The sequence below is a fragment of the Neolamprologus multifasciatus genome, chromosome 13, assembly GCF_963576455.1.
Source record: "Neolamprologus multifasciatus chromosome 13, fNeoMul1.2, whole genome shotgun sequence".
In the NCBI taxonomy this organism is placed as follows: Eukaryota; Metazoa; Chordata; class Actinopteri; order Cichliformes; family Cichlidae; genus Neolamprologus; species Neolamprologus multifasciatus.
In genome coordinates, this window is record NC_140451.1 from 33,396,741 (window position 1) to 33,418,207 (window position 21,467).

At 44.0% G+C, this 21,467-nt stretch overlaps 1 protein-coding gene across 2 annotated transcripts in view; it reads left to right on the plus strand.

Moving 5' to 3' along the window:
• Positions 1 to 21,467, plus strand: part of LOC146505876 (echinoderm microtubule-associated protein-like 6) — a 75,410-nt gene that overhangs the window by 3,019 nt on the left and 50,924 nt on the right. The window lies entirely within an intron of this gene.

Genomic DNA, 21,467 nt, shown 5'->3' on the forward strand with positions numbered 1-21,467 from the left:
TCGCTCTGCTATGTCACATTAAATGGTGCCGAATTAGCGGTCGGAAGTTATTTTTCATTATAAATCCGAACATGTTCCAACGTCGCTCACTGACTCGCTGAGATCCTCACAAATCCTAAAAACCTTCAGATTCTCAGGCGAGTTCTGAAACGTCTTTTTTCTCTTCTCTAAGCATGTTTCTGACACCCTGAGAGCCAGTGATTCACACTGAATTTATAAATATGTTTCGTGTGTGTGTTCACAGTTTGTGTGATTTAAGAGTCATTTTGCCATAAAAAACAAATTAACATTTGATGGAAACCAAAGTGTCCCTGCTGTGTGAGCTTTTCATAAAGGAAGAAGCAGTAGAAGATCTGATGGTCCTCCTGGCTTCCTGTTCCTTCAGTCTGTTGCACATTATCTCATTAGTGGCCTTTTAAACATGAGCCTTGTGATTGTGAGAGTGATAATCCAAGATAAGATCTGCAAACATAAAACTTTCTGTTTTATCTGTGGACTCTGATTCAGTAAGGCTAAACCCTGAAGCAAAGAGATACTACAAAATATCATAAATGACATTAAAGGTACTGTTCGTAAAACCCTGTGGTAAAGTCAATGACAATATTCACCACAAGGGGGCAGCCTTTTTAAAAAAAAAGTATTTTCTAATATTTTAAATAGAACAGTAATAATAAAGCAGAATGAAAACACAGGAATCCAAAATTAAACTGTCTCTCGTTCCTGCAGCCAATAACAGTTGTCGTGGTTACGTTGTGGGAGGAGCATTGCAGGTCACGGGGTGTAATTCCACTGTAACTCTGGCAGTGACATGAATCCTGTGCAGATGTTGAGCTACCATAAGCTTCAGTAATGCTGACTTTAATCGCCTGTGACCATTTAAATGTGTCGGGCTGTAGCCTGACTGCTGCTGGTGCAACATGTGGCAGCACAAGATAAACTTTGTCTGCATGGTGGAAATGTGGTGAAGCTTATAATTCATAAAAACTACAACGTTATTAAACAAAAAGAAGCAGAGAAAGGATATTCGTTACACTCAGTCCTGTGACTCATCTCGGTGCTTTTGTCTCTTTTGAGATGTTTTTTGGACCTTCGTGGGAGTTTTTATCGCTCCCACAGTTTGGTTTGTCCTTCAGTTTGACAGAAGTTCAAATCTAAACACGAGCAGGTTTACGCCGAGACAGGAAGCAGCTTTTTCTGCTGCTGCTGGGTTTCCTAATGAACGAGGAGCTCAGTGATGAGGAGTAACTTAGATTTAGATTTTTATCAGGGCAGGACAGCTCGCGGGCAGGTGAGGGACTTGTTCCTGTTCTCAGGTCTGATGGGTTTATTTCTGAGCCACACCCTGCAGTTCCACTAACGTCCAGCAGGGGCTGCAGCAGTGCGTCAGTCCCCATAGACTCCTGTGGTAAACGTTTACAGCCACATAGACAAACTGATTGGTCTTTGTAGATAATTCTTATTAGGGGCGTGGCCTCTTTGATTGATAGGTGCATGGCGCAGGCAGCTGTAGCTCCAAGCTGTCTGCTAGCCTTCAGCTAAGCTAACTGGAGTCCTGTTTGGGCTGTTGGAGGTTTTTTAATAACATCATCTGACAGGTGAAGTAATGTTAACATAATAATGTTTTATATATTTGTTGCTGTTGCACAGTGTGGATGGTGGTTGTGCACTCGTCTCACAGCTGCTTTAATGTTGTGTGAATTTGAGTTTTTCATCCTCAGTTTACAGCTTTAAAAATCCGTTTTTATGTCCACACCTCCTGACCTCACTGCTTATTTATTATATTTATTTAACCCTTGGTGGCCGTTAGCACACCATCACGAAGCAACAGACGACTGTGGAAAACAAAAAAGCATCGTGTTCAGAGAAATCCTGCGAACCACTCTCAAGGCAGCTCGTGGATGTGCGTGGACTAATTAATTCAGAGTGAAACCAGCTCACAAACACCTAAAAGCTTTAATCTGGGATTATCTGACACTTATATAACACGAGTCTGTTTCCCCATCAGGACTTTTTAGCTCGTTTGCATCGCTTTGAGGGCAATTTTGGCACTTTGTTGGGGATGTGAGGTTTTCACAGTGTGATGGCTGTGGAGCAACACATCACAGGGCGCAGTCGGTGGGTCCACAGAGCCTTAAAGGGGCGAACACAGCGTGCTGACCTGTGAGGCATGAGACGGTGTGAATGCATTGACTGTGCAGGTAGACGTGATCACAGCACAGGCGTGGACGTTTTACACTAAGCACACACACGAAGGAAGAGCAGCACTCGATTGGCTCAGACTTCGTTTTGACAAAGCACAGATTTGATTCCTGAGTTATTTTTTAAAGATACTAATAAACTCTTTGAGTCTCTCTTTCAAACTGGAAAAAGTCCCTGCAGCATTGGGAATGTTAGTCCCCTCCTGTCAGACCAGTTTATTAGTAAAACTTCCTCTGGGAAGCTGCTCCTGGATTTGGAGCCACTGAGATAAAACAGACTTTTACATGAAATCTTTTTTGGAGTCGGGGCTGCTCGTGGAATAATTTTTCCCTCCTGGTCGGTCGTGTTTTATCTCTTGGAAAATTTTCGACATTTTGAATGAAAAGTTGAAAAAGCCCTGAGCTGAGGCGAGAAGCAGCAGAGGGATTTTCTCTGAGAGCAAATTGGAGCAAGTGGAGGAGGGAGATGATTCAGCGAGGTCGCTCATTCACAGCACACACACACACACACACACACACACCTGTGTATTCACCAACACTGAACAGCCTGTGAGTCACTGCAGCAGCAGGCGTGTTTGGACAGTTTATACAGCAAGTCAGCTGCAGCCTGGAGTGTGTGTGTGTGTGTGTGTGTGTGTGTGTGTGTGTGTGTGTGAGACTAATTGAATAGCTGGATGCTGTCTCTCTGTCAGGGTTGTTAAATTTGTGTTTGTGCCAAATTTCCCCTCAGAGCTGACTGCAGGTTTCTGCTGACTAAAGTTATTAAGACCTGTCAGTCACAGTTTAAATTCAGACCGTTAATTAAAATAAATACATTTAGTAACATCTGAAAAAATACAGTAAAATCCTCAGACTATTAAGAACAAAGTAAATAAAGGAAAAGTAAAGAAAGCTGAAAAATACTGAAATGTTTGTCACAAATAAAATCCAGAAAATAAAATAGAAAAATTCCTTAAAAAGCCTGATCGTATAAGGAATTATAATTTTTTTTTTTTTATAAAATATCCAAAAGACATGAATATATCTGGAAAAATAACAAAAACTTCCACTGAAAATAATCTGATAACAAACAAACAAACTGTCCTAAAATCTGCACGAATGAAAAAACATGAAAGAAAAAACAATGTTTCGGAAAAAAGTCCATAAAAAGTAAAATGTTAAAAATGACATAAGAAATACAAATAAAACAAGATTTTCTACAAACATTAGGCTAATAAAATGTCCGAAAATAAAATGAATATCATGTGTTTTTAAAAAGTTTTAAAAAATACCTTAAAAAAGGGGAAATATGAAAAATACTAAAAAGGAAAAATTTCTTAAAAGTACAACAAACTCAAATTTTAGATCAATATTTTTAAATATCCTAAAAATATTTAAAAAGTATCTTTTAAATATCGAATACATGTTTTTACCCACAGTCGTTTCTCAAAAGTCTCAAAATCCTGATTTTCAGATTTGAATAATGATAAAAAACACAAGAGACACAAAACTAGACAAGTTAAACAAGAGATTGTTAAACAGACACACACACACAGTCACGCACACACAGACGCACACACAGACGCACAGTTTTCTTCATGCTGCGACTCGGATGTTGAACGTTTGTCCTGAACATTCGTCACAGTCACAAGAGAAAAACGTGTTTGTGTGGATTTAAAGAGGACGACGCGGTGAACAGCGTGTCCCTTCAGGCCGCCGTCCGGTGCTGCGTCTGCTTCTCGGTCTGGAGGAAATGTCGCAGGTCCCGGCTGATGCATGGGCCTCTTCATCAGCCAGAGGGGAAATGTGCCAGCTCGCCGCCACAGTCCGAACGGCCGGAGACCAGCTCTGCTCTCAGAGCTTAAAAATATCCTTAATGGCTCCAACCAGAGCACGTCTGACCTCCATCCTGCAGCTGCCGCCTCCACCTGATTTTACAGTCCTGGGTTTAACGGCATCTTTAAACCTGGACCTGTGTTTTTTCAGGTGTTCAGGTGAACAGAGCAGGTAGCAGAGATACTAGTGTTTACTTTCAAAATAAAAGCTCTGGCTTACTGTTGAAGCCATTGTTTTTACTTTGACGGCAAACGGTCTGTTTCCAGTTTGTGTTGCACTCTTCTTAACACTCACTGACTAGTTGCTGAGTTTTTGCTGTCAAGCAGGCATCTTTCACACGAACTACAGGTAACCACGGCGATCTGTTCCTGACCAAAGACCAATCAAAACAATTTACACAGTCTGTACAATAACACGGAGAAAACCAACAATCATATGACCCCCTATGAGCAGCACTTTGGCGACAGTGGGAAGGAAAAACTCCCTTTTAACAGGAAGAAACCTCCAGCAGAACCAGGCTCAGGGAGGGGCGGGGCCATCTGCTGTGATTGGTTGGAGGTGAGGGGAGAAAAAACAATCATGAGATTTTTGCTGCACTGATCTAACAACAACTGGCAACCAGTTGGGACATTTTCATTTCTTCCCTAGCAACCCGGTGGTTGCCAGGTGGAGTGACTGAGGCCTTCAGTAGCTTGTTTCAGACAGGAGCCGATGGGCTCCACAGAGTAGCAGGATTAGACACAGAGGCATTATTTTTAACTCCATGTCATGCAAAGCTCTTCCAGCAGGGTGCACGAACAAACACAGAGCAGTTTGGGAAAAGCTTCAAGCAGCAGGTCACATGTTTAGTCACATGTTTAGTTCAGGGCTGCAGACGGTCTGCAGGTTATTTTCTCAATGAGTCACTAAGGCTACGTTCACTCTGCAGGTCTTAATGCTCAATTCCGATTTTTTGATCAAATCCGATTTTTTGTGTCTGCTCGTTCACACTACAAATAAATTTGATGCGCTTTCACCTGCAGTGTGAACGTAGCCTTAGACTATAAACTATAAGTAAAAGTCTGAAAGCTGTTTCAAAGTGTGGGACGATATATTCATCAATCAGAAACTAAAAAAGCCTCAAATCTAAAGTTACATAAGTTTTTTCTTGCGTCTTAGTTCAGAGTCTGTCTTTGCTTTGACACTTTTAATCAGAGCTTATCATCATGTGACATGAAGTCACAGTTTCATGTTTTTGAGGTCAAACTAAGTAAAGTTCTTCCTGTTTGTGCACTTCCTGTACATTTTTGTTGCGTCTGCTAAAGAGAAAAGTGAAAAGCGTGATGATGGCTCAGATGGAAATGAGCTGTGCTGACACTGATGCCAGGTTTGTGTCCTCTGATGGAGTTCATGTGTGCTGAGTGGCGGCTGCTCTCCCAGAAACCATTTACGTTTGCTTTTCAGTCAGCCCAGTCAGCGACAGCCCCGCCACAATAAAAGCACCGGTCGCCCGCTCAGCAGTTTGACGCAGCCTGAAGGGACGAGGTTCCAGGACACGTTCAAATTCACGTGGCACAAAAGTGCATCACAAGGCAACGGTTAGCTTTTTTTTGACACATTTGGATTAGCAAACATTTCGTCGTCTTTGAAGTCGCCCCTGTCCTGTTTATAAGGTTATAACCTGCAGTCAGCTGAGACTGAAGACGTCACCTGATGATGACCAAATGTTTCCCTCAATGAAAACATCCAGATGAACAGAATCAACCTTTTGGGATTTCCTTACCTGGATGACTGAGGATGCATCAAGACATACTTTGCTCTCTCTGTAAATACCAACAGCACTTTTTCACAACAAACCTAGTGTTTGCGGTTATTTGGGCCTAAGGGTGCAGCTAGAACACCACACCTGTTCCTCCACCCATAACAGCGTCGTTGCTGCAGGACTGGAGTTTTACTTGTTTTTGTAACCAGTATACAACCATTTGAGCTGCTCATCAGTGGCTCAGATTGACTGCAACATGTTGGAAAACCTTCTGCGTTTGAAAACTAGACGGCAAATATTTGCCGACCTTCATCAGTCAGTCTGTCGGGTTGCAGTTGCTTGGAGACAGGTTGCCTGTTAGCAATCAGGCGCCTAATGTGAAAACATTCAAACATCAGGGTACCGCTGATTTTCTTTTTGCTCTAGATCGGAGCTTCCTGTTTTCACTGTAGTGCCATGTGAAGGTCTAATGTTTAAAGTAAAAGTGTTCGATGTGGCTTTGAGCAGGTGAAACTTTGACCTTTAATCTTGGTGATCGTTGACTCAAAATCACCGTGACGATGCAGAAACGTGGAGACCTGATAGTTGAGATGTTTACTCTGTGTTTTCTACTTATGACCCAGAAAGTAACGATTACACATTTCTTCATCTGTTTTGTACCAACCGCAGTAAACAGAGTGATGTCACACAGCCTCACAGTGACTTTTAGCGCTGACTCTCTCCTTCGTATTGTGCAGTGGCTTCTGCTGAAAGCTCTGAATCATGACTGCACTCGCCCCCCCTCCCCGCCTGCCTGATGGATCGCCGCAGTAATTGCAGGCTCCATGTAGACGCATTAAATCCAAGTTGAGTTTTTCTGAAAGAGCGAGAGCGGGACTGTCTTTTTCTTTCATTGGCTCTTTCATGGCCGCGGCCTCCCGCAGGGCGATCGGCCTTTATGTTCCTCTGCAGAGAAGCACAGGCGGCTGCTGAATGGCAGCAGTTATCAGCCGCTGGTTGCTGCTGCACACAGCTCACATTTCCAGCTCTCACATCTCAGTTCCCTTCAGCCTCGTGCTTTCCATCTTTTCAGTGTTTCCACGAGTCCGACTCAGACTGCTCGCTCTGCCACTCTGACCAGTGTTCAATGAAACGCCTCCTCCTTGAGTTACAAATTATATTTTAATGCGCAGAAATAAAGCTGAATATTCAGCCCTGGTACTCTTGCATCTGTCTGCTGCCTGCTGGTCGTAGGATACTGACTGAGAGACTTAGAGCCTGGGTGGTCGTCTCTGGGTCAGCTCTCGACTGGTTTTCTTGTGGTGTGCTGCCTTGGCTCGGTCCTGGGACCTCCCTATATGTCCTTTGGCACTGCATTCATCTTATAACGAAACTGATTGCAGCAAATTATCTGAATAAAAAAAAATTGAAGCTCTGATATGTGTACCTGACAACTTTGTTCCCATAGTAACGGAAACTCTTGGCTGTTACCTTTGATCAGGTGATCAGGTGGGAGAACTTAAAGGACGTCCAGCTGGCTTGGACTCAAGAGCTAGTCCTCAGTGTCCCCCAGTCAAATTCAAATTTTATTTGTCACATACACAGTCATACACAGTCATACACAGTACGATATGCAGTGAAATGTTTACTCAACTGCTCGTGACCTAAAGAAAAAAAGACTATGAATAGTAGAGGAAATAAATATGAGTATTAAAAAGGGTAAATTTAACTAGGAAGGAATAAAATATAAAAATTCAAGTTAAAAATCAGATAACTCTACAACAAAATACACAATATAGAAATATATAAGAATATATGAAGAAATATAGAACAATAACAGCAGCTGTACAGTATTAAGTGGAAATGAAGAAATTTAATGTCCATGTTGTGCAATCCACATTTGTGTCTTGTGCAGTGCAAATATGCTTAAAGTGATTTATTTAAGTGACTTAAGTGATAAAGTGATTCGATTAGATGACCACGCAGTGCAGTTGTGCAGCAGCCACTAGTGTAAACAAATGTCCAGTGTGTGTGTACGAACTATATGTGTGGGTCAGTACTGTGTGGTGGTGTGATTGAGAGACCGTATCGCCTGCGGGAAGAAGCTCCTCCTCAGTCTCTCTGTGTTGGTCTTCAGGGAGCAGAATCGCTTTCCTGACCTCAACAGAGAGAACAGTCCGTTGTTGGGATGGCTGAGGTCCTTCACCATCTTCCTGGCCTTGGTCCAGCACCGCCTGCTGTAGATTGAGTGCAGGTCAGGGAGCTCTGAGCGGATGGTGCGCTCAGCTGATCGCACAACTGTAGAGCTCGTCTGTCCTGCATGGTGCTGTTCCCGAACCAGGTTGAGATGTTTCCCGTCAGGATGCTCTCTATGGTGCAGGAGTAAAAGTTCCTGAGCACCTTGGGGGGCAGTCGGAAGTCTCTCAAGCGTCTGAGGTGGTAGAGACGCTGACGGGCCTTTTTCACCACGGTGTTGATGTGACAGGACCATGACAGGTCCTGCGTGATGTGAACCCCGAGGTATTTGAAGCTGTCCACTCTCTCCACTGGGCACTCGTTGATGACGGGGGTCTGGTAGTTCCTCTCCTGCTTAGTGCTGAAGTCCACTATCAACTCCTTTGTCTCACTGACGTTTAGAAGGTTGTTCCTCAGTCCCCACACTGAGGTGTTCCCAAGCTGTGAGGCTCTGCACCCCAGCTCCGCGGCGTCCCAGTCAGATAGTCTGCCTCCTCTTATCTGCGATTCTTCTCGACACCCCTCTTGGATCGTGGCTGTAGGTGAGGCTATGAACAGACGGTGTGATCTGGTTTCGGCTTAATGCACGGGACACTCCCACTCAGTGGTCACGCCGCTCTCCCTCCTCGACTGACACAGAAGCATAAGAGGAGTCACAATCAGTCACTCGTCCCAAGCACTGCTCAGCCCCGCCTCCGTGCCGCCCCGGAAGCTCACCGTGCCGCCCCTCCTCCACAGCGGGTCAGAGACCACACCCACGCCACACAGAGCGTCTAACGGCACCAGCTCTGAGTACAGGCAGCGTGTAGCCTACCGTGCACTTGCCTCCAGCTCTAAGGCTGACCTCACTACAGTGATGAAGTCCTGCTGTCTGCTAAACGCAGACTTTACATCATCAAATCTGAATTTGCTGTGTTTTTGCATCATTTTGTTGACGAATGAAGGATCTGACTCTTTCTCTCATCCCCTGCTCTCGCCTTTCTGTCTTTCCCTTGTCCCACTTCCTGTTGGTTGCCTGCAGGTAGAACCTGACCGACCAACTGACACACACACACACACACACGCACGCGCACACACACACACACACACACACAAAGGATGCACTAAACCAAAGGACATCATTATGTTTGCTGTGCAGCTTTCATGGTATTTCTGCTTGACTGAGTAAAACAAACTGGTCATCCAGAGGCAGAGAGCGAGTCCTGTCTGTCTTAACCCTTTAAGACCAGAGCTTATCTTTATGTTTTACTTGCTGTAGAGCCATTTTTGGGAGCTATACATCAATACAACCATTATAGCCCAAATAATATGTCTGCATTAAGTGCATAGTAATTACATAAATTGCAAAAAAGTGCAATAAACTACAAAAAAATTTGTCGTTTTTGTTTTTTTAACATATATTTCTAGTTAGAGAAATTTAAGAGGCTTATCCCTCAAAACTGTAAATACAAAAAAGTTGCACAAAATAGTTTCCCACCACAGGAAATTTATTTTGAGTGTCTTCATAGTTTTATTTTTGAAATACACCAATTTTTATAAACTGCAGGAAAAACTAAAATAAATATTATAATGCAAATTTGCAAAAAAGCAGCATGTGCATCAAAATAAACTATTTCCAGCAGTGCAATATGAGTCCTAAGCATCCCAGAAACGACACAGAAAGTCATAAAGTCAAACATAACTTTTAAAAACACCAGTATAGGCTCATGAGGCCCTGATGGTAAAAAACTACATTTCTGCGAAAATGATGTCACTTCCGGTTTCGGGCAGGTAATGGCAGACATGCGATAGTTATTATGTTTTTGTTGCTGCAAGTGCTTTTTATGCAGTTTTTGCAAAGCTATATGTGGAAGGAAACTGTGACCGAGGACAAGCTGATGGCATAAGATGGAAGTACAACTCCTCCGGTTTCAGTTTCTCAAAAAAATTTATTGTGCTAGCTCACGTGGTTGCAGAGCTACCGGGATTTAAAAATAGTTACGCAAAACGGAGCGTGCCCGCTCCGACCGGCTTTAAAGGGTTAAAAATGAACCATGATTCATATTTTTAATCAGCATGTTTGATATTTTTCACAGTTTTGCAGCATTTCTGTGATATTTGTGTCTGATAAGATCACACCTGCATCAGACTGAGGCCTCGTACGGACATAAATTCTCTCTTTGACATTAGAGGCTCTGAACAATCACAGCTTCTTCTCTTAAACTGTAAACATGAGTGAAAACAAACTGTTTCTCTGTTTGTTTTCACTCATGTTTTCTTACAGAAACGCTGAACACTGATAAATCAAAGCCTGACTCGTCAGAAGGTTTACTTTGGTTCAGAGTTTTGACCTCACGAGAGAAGCTGTGGAAAAGTTGTTAATGTCACATCCAGGACAACATTCAAATCCCTCCTGGCGCACACGCACACACGCGCGCGCACGCACGCACGCACGCACGCACGCACGCACGCACGCACGCACGCACGCACAGACACACACATACGTGTTAGACACACTTACTTTATTTTTGTTTTACATGTTTGTATTAGTATTTTGTACTATGTGTGATATTAACACACATTAATTTGCACATCATACTAGGTCATATTAGGCTGTCCATCTTTGATATACAGTCTATGAGCTGCTCAGGGCAGACGGCTGTTCCTGTTGGTTTTACAGCAGCAAAGCTTCAGAGCATCTTCCAAACACGCTGCACTGGTTTACAGTAAATGTGCTCTGATGAAGCCTCCTTCACCCTCCTCCCTGAGCAGCAGTTTCTGTGCATCTGCAGGGTTTTTAGGACGTCGGGGTTCTGGTGTTAGTTGCTTGCCCGATGAGCCGCCTTTCAGTGGAGAAGCTGTGCCCGGTGTTTGTCCTCTTACCTCACAGACATCAGTTTGCAGGAAGCGATTAGAGCAAAGAAACTACAGACAAGAGGACTTAAATGAAACTGTGTAGATGTCCCTGCTGGATGAAGGAGGGCTGGACTTCATGCATCTGCTAGCACAGAAAGCAGAGAGGCAGTCAGACCTGCAGGCTCATCATCATCATCAGCATCATCATCATGAGCATCATCAGCAACCACTAAACCAACCAGTTGAGCAGCCAGAGTGGCTCATACAGAGCTAACGCTAACTAGCAGGGACACTGCAGGCACTGTGTGTGTGTGTGTGTGTGTGTGTGTGTGTGTGTGTGTGAGTGAAGCAAAGAGTAGCTCATTTCCTTCTCAACAGGAAGTGGCAGAGCTGATCAGGTGGGATGAAGATGGGAGTTAGTGTTGTTGTTGTACTTAGCGGCTGCGTGCTCAGTGATGCGTTCACGGTTGCAGAGATGCTGCTGGCTCTCGTGTGAAGTAAAGTTTGCAGCAGATGTTTTGTTTGCAGCGTCGTTGGAGTCGTATTTTCTCCTTGTTGTGTCTTTTTTTGGTCATTTTGCATTTCTGTGAGCTTGTTTCTGGTTGTGTGATGTTAGCAGCGGATTCTCTCGAGCTTCCTGTCACACGTGTGAGGTTAACTGGTGATTCTGAATCAGTGTGTGAATGTTTGTGCGACAGGCTGGAGACCTGTCCAGGGTGTACCCCGCCTCTCACCCTGTGATAACTGGGAGAGGCTCCAGCACCTCCGCGACCCTGAATGGGATAACTGGGACGAGATGGATGGGCGAGCTTGTTTTTGTCAGGCGTTTAAAACTGAAGAAATCTAAAAGTCACATTTGATGATGCAAACTCAGAACCTGTTATCACACAAACTCAATCTGCTGTGTGCATGCTGCAGGTGTGCAGCAACAACATGCACATGTCATTGGTCAGATAATTACAAACAGCACAAACACAGTCCACAGGTGCAGTTCAGGTGAAGCTAGCAGCTACAGCCACCTGTGTCACCATCCACCTGTCAGTCAAAGAGGCCACGCCCCTAATAATGGTGAAATCGAAAAGCCTCCTCCCTCCTGTACAGGTGTTATGAAGAAGTATCTACAGAGACCAGACAGTTTGTGTATCAGGCTGTAAACATGTTTATTTTGCTTTAAAGTTTAAAAATGGGAGACGCTGCTGCCTCTGCTGGACGTTAGAGGAACTGCACATTTCAGCTTTATCTTCCAGCCCCGGAGGTTGAAGCTGGCTCCGGCTCTCAGGTGATGCTGTGGGCTGAAACACCGCAGCTGAGCATTCAGGTCAGCGAGCTGACTGCTGACACGCCGCTGCACACACGTTGCACTAAACACTGCAACACATTATGTAAAATACTCCCCCCGGGCTCATTCAGCAATCCGTCCGTGACTGGGATACAAGCTCCGATAATTGAAGATTATTCCGAGTTCTCGATGAATAACCGGCGGCGTGCGCCTTCCGATCGAGTGAGGAGAATCTGGGTTGAGCGCGGCTGTTTTCGCTCTCCAGATCGCCGCTCAATGACTCGTGAAAAGCAGAGGGAATAATTCCTTGAAGGCTCTTTTGTTTCGTGCTTCTGTTCATTTGCCAGACTCTGTAAATGGCAGCGTGCGGCGCAGACCTGGTGGCTCTGTGGATTCACAGCTCGCTGGTCTTCATTAAGATGATGACTAAGAAATTATCTGTCCAGCATCCCACCACTAATCTGCCCCGCGGCCGCCAGTGTTCCCACGATCTGTTGGCACTCACGCACATTCAGGCACACTCAGATTTACACAAACCTCTCGGGATGTTATGTCACTCTGCAGTGCGGCTGTCAAAGGGCTGCAGGCTGAGTTTAAGCTACTTATTGTGAGGAGAGAAACTGAACCGTGTGGCCTTTAAAAGAAAAGATGGCTGAGCGTCAGGAAAAGGTTCTTTCTTTCCTCCCTCCGAGACTCGAGACGTTTTTGATTTCACTCAACAGAAACTTTTCCTCTGCCTGTGAGCCTGTTGAGGATTCTCCAGCAGAGAGCACGTCGCTATCATTTCTCGTTGAAGGGATTCAAGCAGCACTTCCCCAAGTACACGACCCCAAAGCGATGATCTGATCCTGTGCGCTCGATCTCAGCGACGACATCATCTGCTTCCATTACACAGACAAACCTCCGAGCTGCGAACAAACGGAGGAAGACGGCGGTTTGAAGTCTGAAAAGACTGATGGTCAGTAACTTGCCAGCGACTCCCAGGTTTGCAGACTTGCTCTGGACTGCTGGGTGTGTATCTCAGTCATGTGATCGCAGCTTTGAGAGAAAAATACTGCATAAAAGCTGCCGACCTGTCAGGTGCAGACCGCTCTGCTCGTTCCAGCTCAGCGTTTTTATTGTTGGACTCTCCCGGAGTAGCTTTGCATGAATCAAGTTCAGAGTAAGCCTTCTGTGTCTGAAACGAGCTGTTTTAGCTCCTCTCCTGAAATCTAGATTTCCTGTGATTGGCTCCACCCACCTGGTAAAAAGACGTTTTGAAGATGACCTGTAACATCTTTCTCCTCCTCCGAATCATCATTTAAAGTCCTGAATCCCGCCTCCACACGCTCTGCGCTTTAGCCTGACGAGAAGATTTGAATCGGTTCCTGTGATTCTTCCACAGCAGATGGATCTTTAGCTGATAACGAGCTGTGCTTTACTCCTGAGTTGAACTGAAAGGACTTGAAGTCATGAAATGTTTTATTTTCTCGGTGACGTGAGCTCCAGCGTGTCGGTTCATCCGTGACAGCCGCCCGTCGCTGTCTGTGTCCAATCAAGGCCTCATTTTCTTGCTGAAGATCAAGAATTTCAAAGCAAAAGCAAAACTTATGCAACCAACGTGTAATTAACAATGATGAGATCTTAAAAACTCGACTGCGTTTGCGCCTCTGAGACCTGCTTTATGTTGGATGCTCTGAGGTCAGGTGGATCCTTTCAGATGTTATCGGCTGTCATTTCCACCTGATTCGGACTCGGCTGGTTTCCAGCACAGAAACATTTGTCTGTAAAATCCTTTCAGTTTGTTGTAAATATGCTGAACTTTGTGAATGTAAGAGTCTGTTGGTAGCAGCAGGAGAAGAGTCCAGATGGTTTATGGAAATTTTCCCGCAGACTCCCCAGTGTTCTCAATTATCCCTGCGAGGTCGAGCGGGGAAAACAAGCTTTTGTTGTTTGATGCAGGAACGCGAGCACGCTCGGGAGGAGGAGTTCCTCTGGGCTATTTATAGAAGCTGCCCTGATTTCACCACCTGCTATAAATAAACTCACCTACATGCTTTTCATTCAGAGCTGTGCGTCAGGCTGTTTACGAGAGTGGAAGCAGCCTGTAGTAGCGACGAGGTCAAAGGTGACGGCTCCTCTGAGCAGGACGGAGGGATGAACCAGGAGATCGTTGCAGCTTGGGACAGATTTGCATGAATATCTTTAAAAGGGCGACAGCTTTGATAAAGCACATGTCTGTGTTTTCTTCAGTCAGACCTGAAACACGTGAGAACATCAGTTCATCAGGACAGTGTTGATGAAGTGAGCCGACGGCAGGTTTACGAGTGGCTCATGGAGGCATCTGAGCCTCGCTGGACCAAAAATCACCCAGTGACTGCTTTGGTTACGAGCCTATTTCCATGGTAACCTGCAGTTTTTCTGTTGGTCTGCAAATGCTCACTAACCACTCACACAGTGGTGGTAAAACTTCAAAGTAAAACTTTGTGCTACAGTCAACATGTTTTACATGGCACAACATTTATTTTGAAGGTGAACCATCTCCATTTCCTGTTTGCATGGAGGTGCATGGGGATTTGAATGCCTGAGCCTCTCAGAGCTGAAGAAGCTTCTTCAATGAGACGTGAAGAAGTCAGACTGAGAGCCTGCACAGACGTGAAGCAGATCAGCTGACTGCAGCACCTGCTGTACTCCTAATGCACGCACGCTCTGTGGTTATTGTTGAAAAATGTGAAAATCCGCTGATCGAAGCTGTGAACCAGAGCGATCTTATGGCTTCATGCTGTTTGCATGTTCAGATGATACTTGTGTCGACTGCTGACAGACTCCATCGTTCGCTGCTGAATGCAAACGAGGTTAAAATCGTTCGCTCATCTCCAGCTCATTACAGTCTCATCATGCTGGGAGTAGAAATAAATAAACTTCCTCTTTCTCTCAGACTCGCTCCTCTCTGCAGAGCTGCCCCCCCCCCTCCAATCATAAATCTGTGAGCCCTCCTCATTGTGCACAAATGTCCTTTGATGGATGAACATTTGTCCGCACAGAAAGAAGCTGTAATGGTGCCAGTTAAACTGGAATGAGCACACATCCTCCAATGAATACTGTAAATGCCATATGAATAATAAATTATCTGTGTGTGTGTGTGTGTGTGTGTGTGTGTGTGTTCAGTTCAAATTAATTCCTATGTGAACGTTTCCCAGATTGCGTCTCTTCAGTCAGATCTCCCCGCTGGCAGCAGCGGCCGCTCGGCGCTCTCCGACGAGGCTTTGATCAGCAGGAAGCAGACGCTGATGCTTTTATACTCTTTACACTAAAATCATCATCGTCACTTATCCCTGTAAACGAAGGCCCAGCCTTCCTCCAACACCTCAGGCTGCATATTTAGAAAAACGAGAATTTTAGGGAAATATGCAGCTCTGCTCTCAGGTGGAAAACGTGTGATTCATTATAAACCCCTCGAATAGCCATAACAGTGATGTCATCATTCGTCAGAGTGATGCGTTATTACAACATATTTACAGTCAACACACGTATGAAACATGTGCCTCAAATTTAGAGTAATGATTTTTGGTTTTTTGGTCGACGTCGTCTGAAGAGATGAAAATGTAACAACTTTCAAAATCAGACCAAAGGAAGTGCCGTATGCTCCGAGCCTGTCGGACAGTTTGTTACTGCGCTTATAGAATAATTATGAAGCTGAACATATGACCACAGCGTTCACGTGAACAGCGTTCTCACAGCGCTCTCACCGTGTCCTCGTCACACACAGGTGAGCCAATCAAACATCACAATACACACTCATGTAAATCCTTTACAGCTGTTGTCCCATTTAACTTCAATATTTAATATAAAACAAACTCAAAATGAGTAAAAATAAAATATTCTCATTAAAAAGAATAAATGAATATTCCGGCACAGGTGAGCCTCCATATCAGAGTTGGCTTTCATGAGGGATTCGTTTGTTTTTCTGCAGAACGTCGCCGCCTTTCACCCACATCTGTAAACCTCTGGACAGAAAAGAGGCGACCCTGTTTGTTAGTGTGACAGTGAGTGAATGACAGTGTGGTCAGGGCTGATGTTTGAGGTGTGTGCGCCTGTGTAAGAGCAACAAACCAACCAACCCTGCTGTTTCCTCAGACACGCCTTTGCGGCCAGGCTTCCTGCAGACAGCAGCCACCCGGCTTCAGTGGGATAGACACAGCACACATATTTTATCCAAGTCTGATTTTTTTAATATTCCATTAAATATATATAAAAGGCTTTTAATTTTCCATAATATGTATGGAAAAGCTCAAATTATTGTAAAAAAAATTGCTGTTGCTCACAGAGCCTTTAAAGCATGAATCTGCTCATTAACAGCATTAAATATTTGTGCAGAAATAAAACATCCGTTCGTTCACTCGCAGCTTTTTCTTGTGCCAAACATTTAGACACACGCTCTGTGCAGGTGAATCATTTATTAATCACATTATCGGGGCTGCACACTCAGGCTATTATTAGCAGCAACTCAGTGCAGCTGCTATAAATAACCACAAAGTGCTCGAGTGTGTGGGCTTGTGTTACTCATGTTGTGAGGCCATAAATCTGTTAATGAAGTCACACTGTGAGGACCGAGTCCTCTGAAAGTCGTTAAGTCGATGGAGACGTGTGAGCGAGGGAGCGTGAAAAGAGATGAAGAACACAAGGATGAGATGATAGAAGGATGAGTTATTAGAGAAGAGGAGGAGCATCACTCTGCTCTAGGGCTGCCACAATTAGTCAACTAGTCACGATTACGTCGACTATCAAAATCGTCGACGACTGATTTAATAGTCGACGCGTCGTTTGAAGCTTTGTAAGATCACAAAAGACGCAGGAATAAGTAGTAGGATTTAAGAGTGTAATAACGGACTGAAACAGAAGATGGCAGCACTGCATGTACAAGGATGCCAGCTGCCGTTAAACCCCGAAGAAGAAGAAGAAGAAGCTGTGTCCCAGAATTCATAGCGCAGCCCAGCTCAGTTTACAACAATGGCGGCAGCTAGTTAGTTTTAATATGACTCTTATTATTCTTTCTGGGTCACAAAATAAACTTTTAACATATTTTCAGGCGAGAATGTAGCTGTGTAAACCTCAAATATCTGCTCAGTTTATCAAGACACCACATATTTTCAAAAGCGCTCCGACGTTTTCGGAGACGTCTGTTAGCCACTAGCTCGATAGCTAGCCGGGGGCTAGGCTAACTAGAGCCGTGAGAACACCGGACTTTCGCTACTCAGGTTAAACATGATATATAAGTCACTTAGATAACTTCAAAATGTTATTGTTTGGCCTTTTTTTTGGTATTTATTTGTTCCTGAGTAAATCGGTTTGGCTGAGATTAAAGTTATAGTTTTTACACAGCTAGGGTTGCCAACTCCCTGAGAAATAAATAAGGGACACCTCGTGGCCAGGGCCGGGCGACCCAGTTGTCTTCACCCTTCCCAGTGTGGTGAATTTTTTAGCTCTTTTTTGTGTGCGAAATTATTTTTTTAACCATTTGACTTGAATTTGATTTAAGTAGATGCGTATTCTTTGTGATATCAAGACATGGGAAACAAAAATCATTTAGCCATTTATTTTTAGCTCAAAATGACAACATTAACACAATAAAACAAGTCTCTTTCTTAAACAGAAGCCTGTCATGCTTAACTTTTGATAATAAAAGTAAATCTTTCTTTAAAAGAACTCTGTCCTGCTTAACTTAAAATTATATAAATTAATAGAAAACAATAGAAAGAAAAACATTCTTGTAACAGTGCACATTTAGTGCATTTAGTGCAATTGGCTTCAGCAGAGGCATTATTTCAGCTTTTGCTCCCGTTTGTAAACCCACTTGTTCCCATGATTACGCATCATAACTCATCATCATTATTCATCTATGTATTACTTTTATGTATTACTCATCTATTTGTTGTAATCATCTATCCTTGCAGTTGTTTATTACACAAAATAAATTATATTATCACACTTCTGGCCACATAGCGCTGATATTCACTGCGCATGCCCATTTTAACCTTAACCAGAGGGTTTAAAAACAAACAAACCAGTGTTTACCATATCTGCTTCTGCCGTGGCCTGGTGGACAAAAATTGGTTAAGGGTTCCCCGAGCTTTCACGCCCCTCATGTTCTTCATGTGCCCACCATTAGAAGCACGCCTATGGAAAAAGTGCGCCGGCACACAGTGCAGTGCGCTTTATAGGTGTTATTGTGCACTTTTCCAGCCAGGTGTTTTCCTTTTCCCATTCTTCCCTGCACTTTTGCAGCCTTTTTTTCTTTCTCTGAGAGGAACAAACATTGCTGGTCTAATGCTGGGCTCACACTGTGCGATTTTTGGCCCATTTTGAGGCGATTTTTGAGTCGTGCGACCAATTTGGTGATCGGCCCGATTTTGGTCTTCATCGTGCATCGTGTAGTATACGTGGGGTAACGAGAAGCGATTAACACCTCACGACCAGCTCCCGATCATCAATCGCTCGTGAGGGTGTCACCGCAGCCGCTCACACTGCGCACGCGCAAACACGTAAACGTCGGTGAAAAAGACGGAGCAGCACGGCTGTGCAGCGTGTGATCTGGACACAAGCGATGGAGGCACAACTTGTAGAACTTTGGAAAGCTCATCCGAGCCTTTTCGATGTGGCATCACCAAATTATCACGACCACAACAACCGTGAAAATAGTTGGATTTACATTGCTGCTCAATCACAGCTGCCTGATCAGTGTTTTTCATTAGCAATTTAGCAAAGTTGATGGTGGTGTGTGTCTGTGCGAGTGAAAGACAGAGAGGGAGAGCGAGCGACAGATTTTCTGTTATAACCTTCATTTTATGGAGGCACAGTGTGACTCAGGTCGCATCAGAGCATCGGCGGTATAGTGTGAGACCTGCATCGTCACCTACGAACTTGTAACCCATGCGAGCCAATCGTGCAGTTTGAAAATCGCACAGTGTTTGCCCAGCTTCAGGTGTACTGTCGTCTGAGACTTGCACCGCAGTGTCGCCGTTTGTTTCCCCGTTGGCCATGCTTTTTGTTGTGGTCATCTGTTGTCTTCCGGTATTTTCTCCGCAAGCGACCTTTCCTCAACCAATGAGATGAGCGGTAATCTGAATTGTCATACTCGAATTGTCATAAGTGTGCTGTCAGCTCATTGGTCACAAAGCAGGAGCGGGGCTGGGAATTATGTTTTCAAACAAAGCGTTAATTACATTAAAACTTATAGACTACTTTTGATTCTCACTGTATTACGGGACAAAGTGCGTCCCTTATTAGCTCAATACGGGACGTGTACTTTTGTTTCTAAATACGGGACGATTCCGTTTTTTAAGGGACGGTTGGCAACCCTATACACAGCTGAATAAACGTCAAGCAGACAGCTGATTATCAGAAGTGTGAGAAGCTTGAGAATTTACTCCAGTGTCCTGTTATATTTTAGATAGCAAGGAGTTCATTAAACTTCACCGAAACAATCTGCAGATTTCATTAACATTTAATAAACTATCATCTTGTCTTTATTTTTAGTTAGCACATACCTTAAACACTTAAAGCTGTAAGCTAATGATAGTTATATAAGAGCAGATGCTGCTGGTGCAATCCGGTCGTTAAGTCTGACGTCACTAGCCGTGTCTGGTCTAAACTCCGCTGCAGGTCCATATATCAAACATCACTATGGCATTACTGAGAGTTGAAAAACTGTCTAAAGTCTTTCATCTTTAATAAAATCAGCGTTCTGCTCTACCAGGTGTAACAACTGAGTTTAACATCCAGGCATCCATGAAAACGGAATTTATGACATTTAACGGAGTTAGAGGTTAGCAGGAAGTTAGCTCGCTAGCTTCTATCTAAATACACTATAGCATGTCCTGACTGCGGGGTTTTGGAAACAAATTCAAACGTACAGCTCTGTTATCACTTCCAACATCAATGAAGACAGAAAACTAAACAGCAGTGACGTTTGTAGGGTTACTGAAGTTTGGCTAGCTGGTATATAATGATGTGCTACGTGACCCCTAGCGACACAGCTATGTTAGCATAATATAAACAAGCTAACTTTTTTCCCACTCGATAAAAGTTAACGTGAGTGTTCTCGGTGGTCAGGAACAAATGTAATCGCATGGCAGGATGCTGTAAAAGGACCAAACTTCAGCCAGGAGAACAACTGAGATAATCCATCCACAATACGAGGTTAGTCATTCATATACTGCTGCATGGGCTGGGCTGTAGTTACATCCTAAGGTTTTAAAAACTGAGAATAAATAAATGATTAGCGGTAATAAAAGCTGAGGGAGGTCAACAGTGATCACTAAATAGAAGAAAATACAAAACATTAAACATGTCTGTGAGTGCTGCACATTTATGTGATTTTCTTATGTTTAGACCAGCCTGCTTTTCTCTAATACTTTGTAAATTAGTCATCCGGCCCATAACAGCCTTCTTTGACCTTCTGTTCAGACACATGGGTGTGAAAGGATGTGAGAGAGAATTCCTTTCTACTGAGTATAAACTCAGTAGCTGTACACACACACACACAGTCTCACACACTCGGTTTTATCAAATGTCAGTGAGATAAAGAGTCGAGTATAAATACGACAAAAAACCAAAGAAGAAGACGTCTGGAAGTTGTCGGGTATCATCCAGTAGAGACGGATGTTCAGGTGTGTGTGTGTGTTTGTGACCTTGGCTCCACAGTTGTCATGCTCAGACCTCAGCTTCCCTGCCCTTGGCAATACGGTTGTTATAGCAACCGCAGCAGCTTGCAGGCTCATTGGCTGGCAGGTTGAGAAGGAACGTCTGAGCTTGTGTGTGTGTGTGTGTGTGTGTGTGTGTGTGTGGAGAGAGATACCATCTTTGAGATCAATGGAGCTTCGTGGCCGACGCACCTGTTCTATTTCTGCTTCTATTATTTCATACACGGCTGCTCCGTGTGTCACACACCTCTGCATGCACTGACCTTTCCGAACTACACAGACACACACACACACAGACACACACACACACACAGGTCTCAGGTTAAGCCACAGTGCAGTGAGCGTGCTGGTTGAACATCAGCCCCTGTGAGTAAATCTGTTCGTATTGTTATTATTATTATTGCTGTTCCTCCAGATGCTCGTGTTTTTCCTCTGAACCAGCACACGGAGACACAATAACATCCTGATTTCATAAAAATGTAAAAAACAGGAGCAGTTTATTTTGACCCAGTCGACCCCGGGAGCTGAGGGTAAAAAGGAGCGTCAACAATTAAATGTTCAACTTTTACAGCTGAAACAAATATTCTGCTCATGTTCAGCTCTATCTTACCATCACAGTTCAAAATAAGCCTTCTTTTTATCAGACTGAAACAAGCCTCCCCTCAGAAATCCAGTTTTCCTCTGACTGACAGCAGGATAAGGAC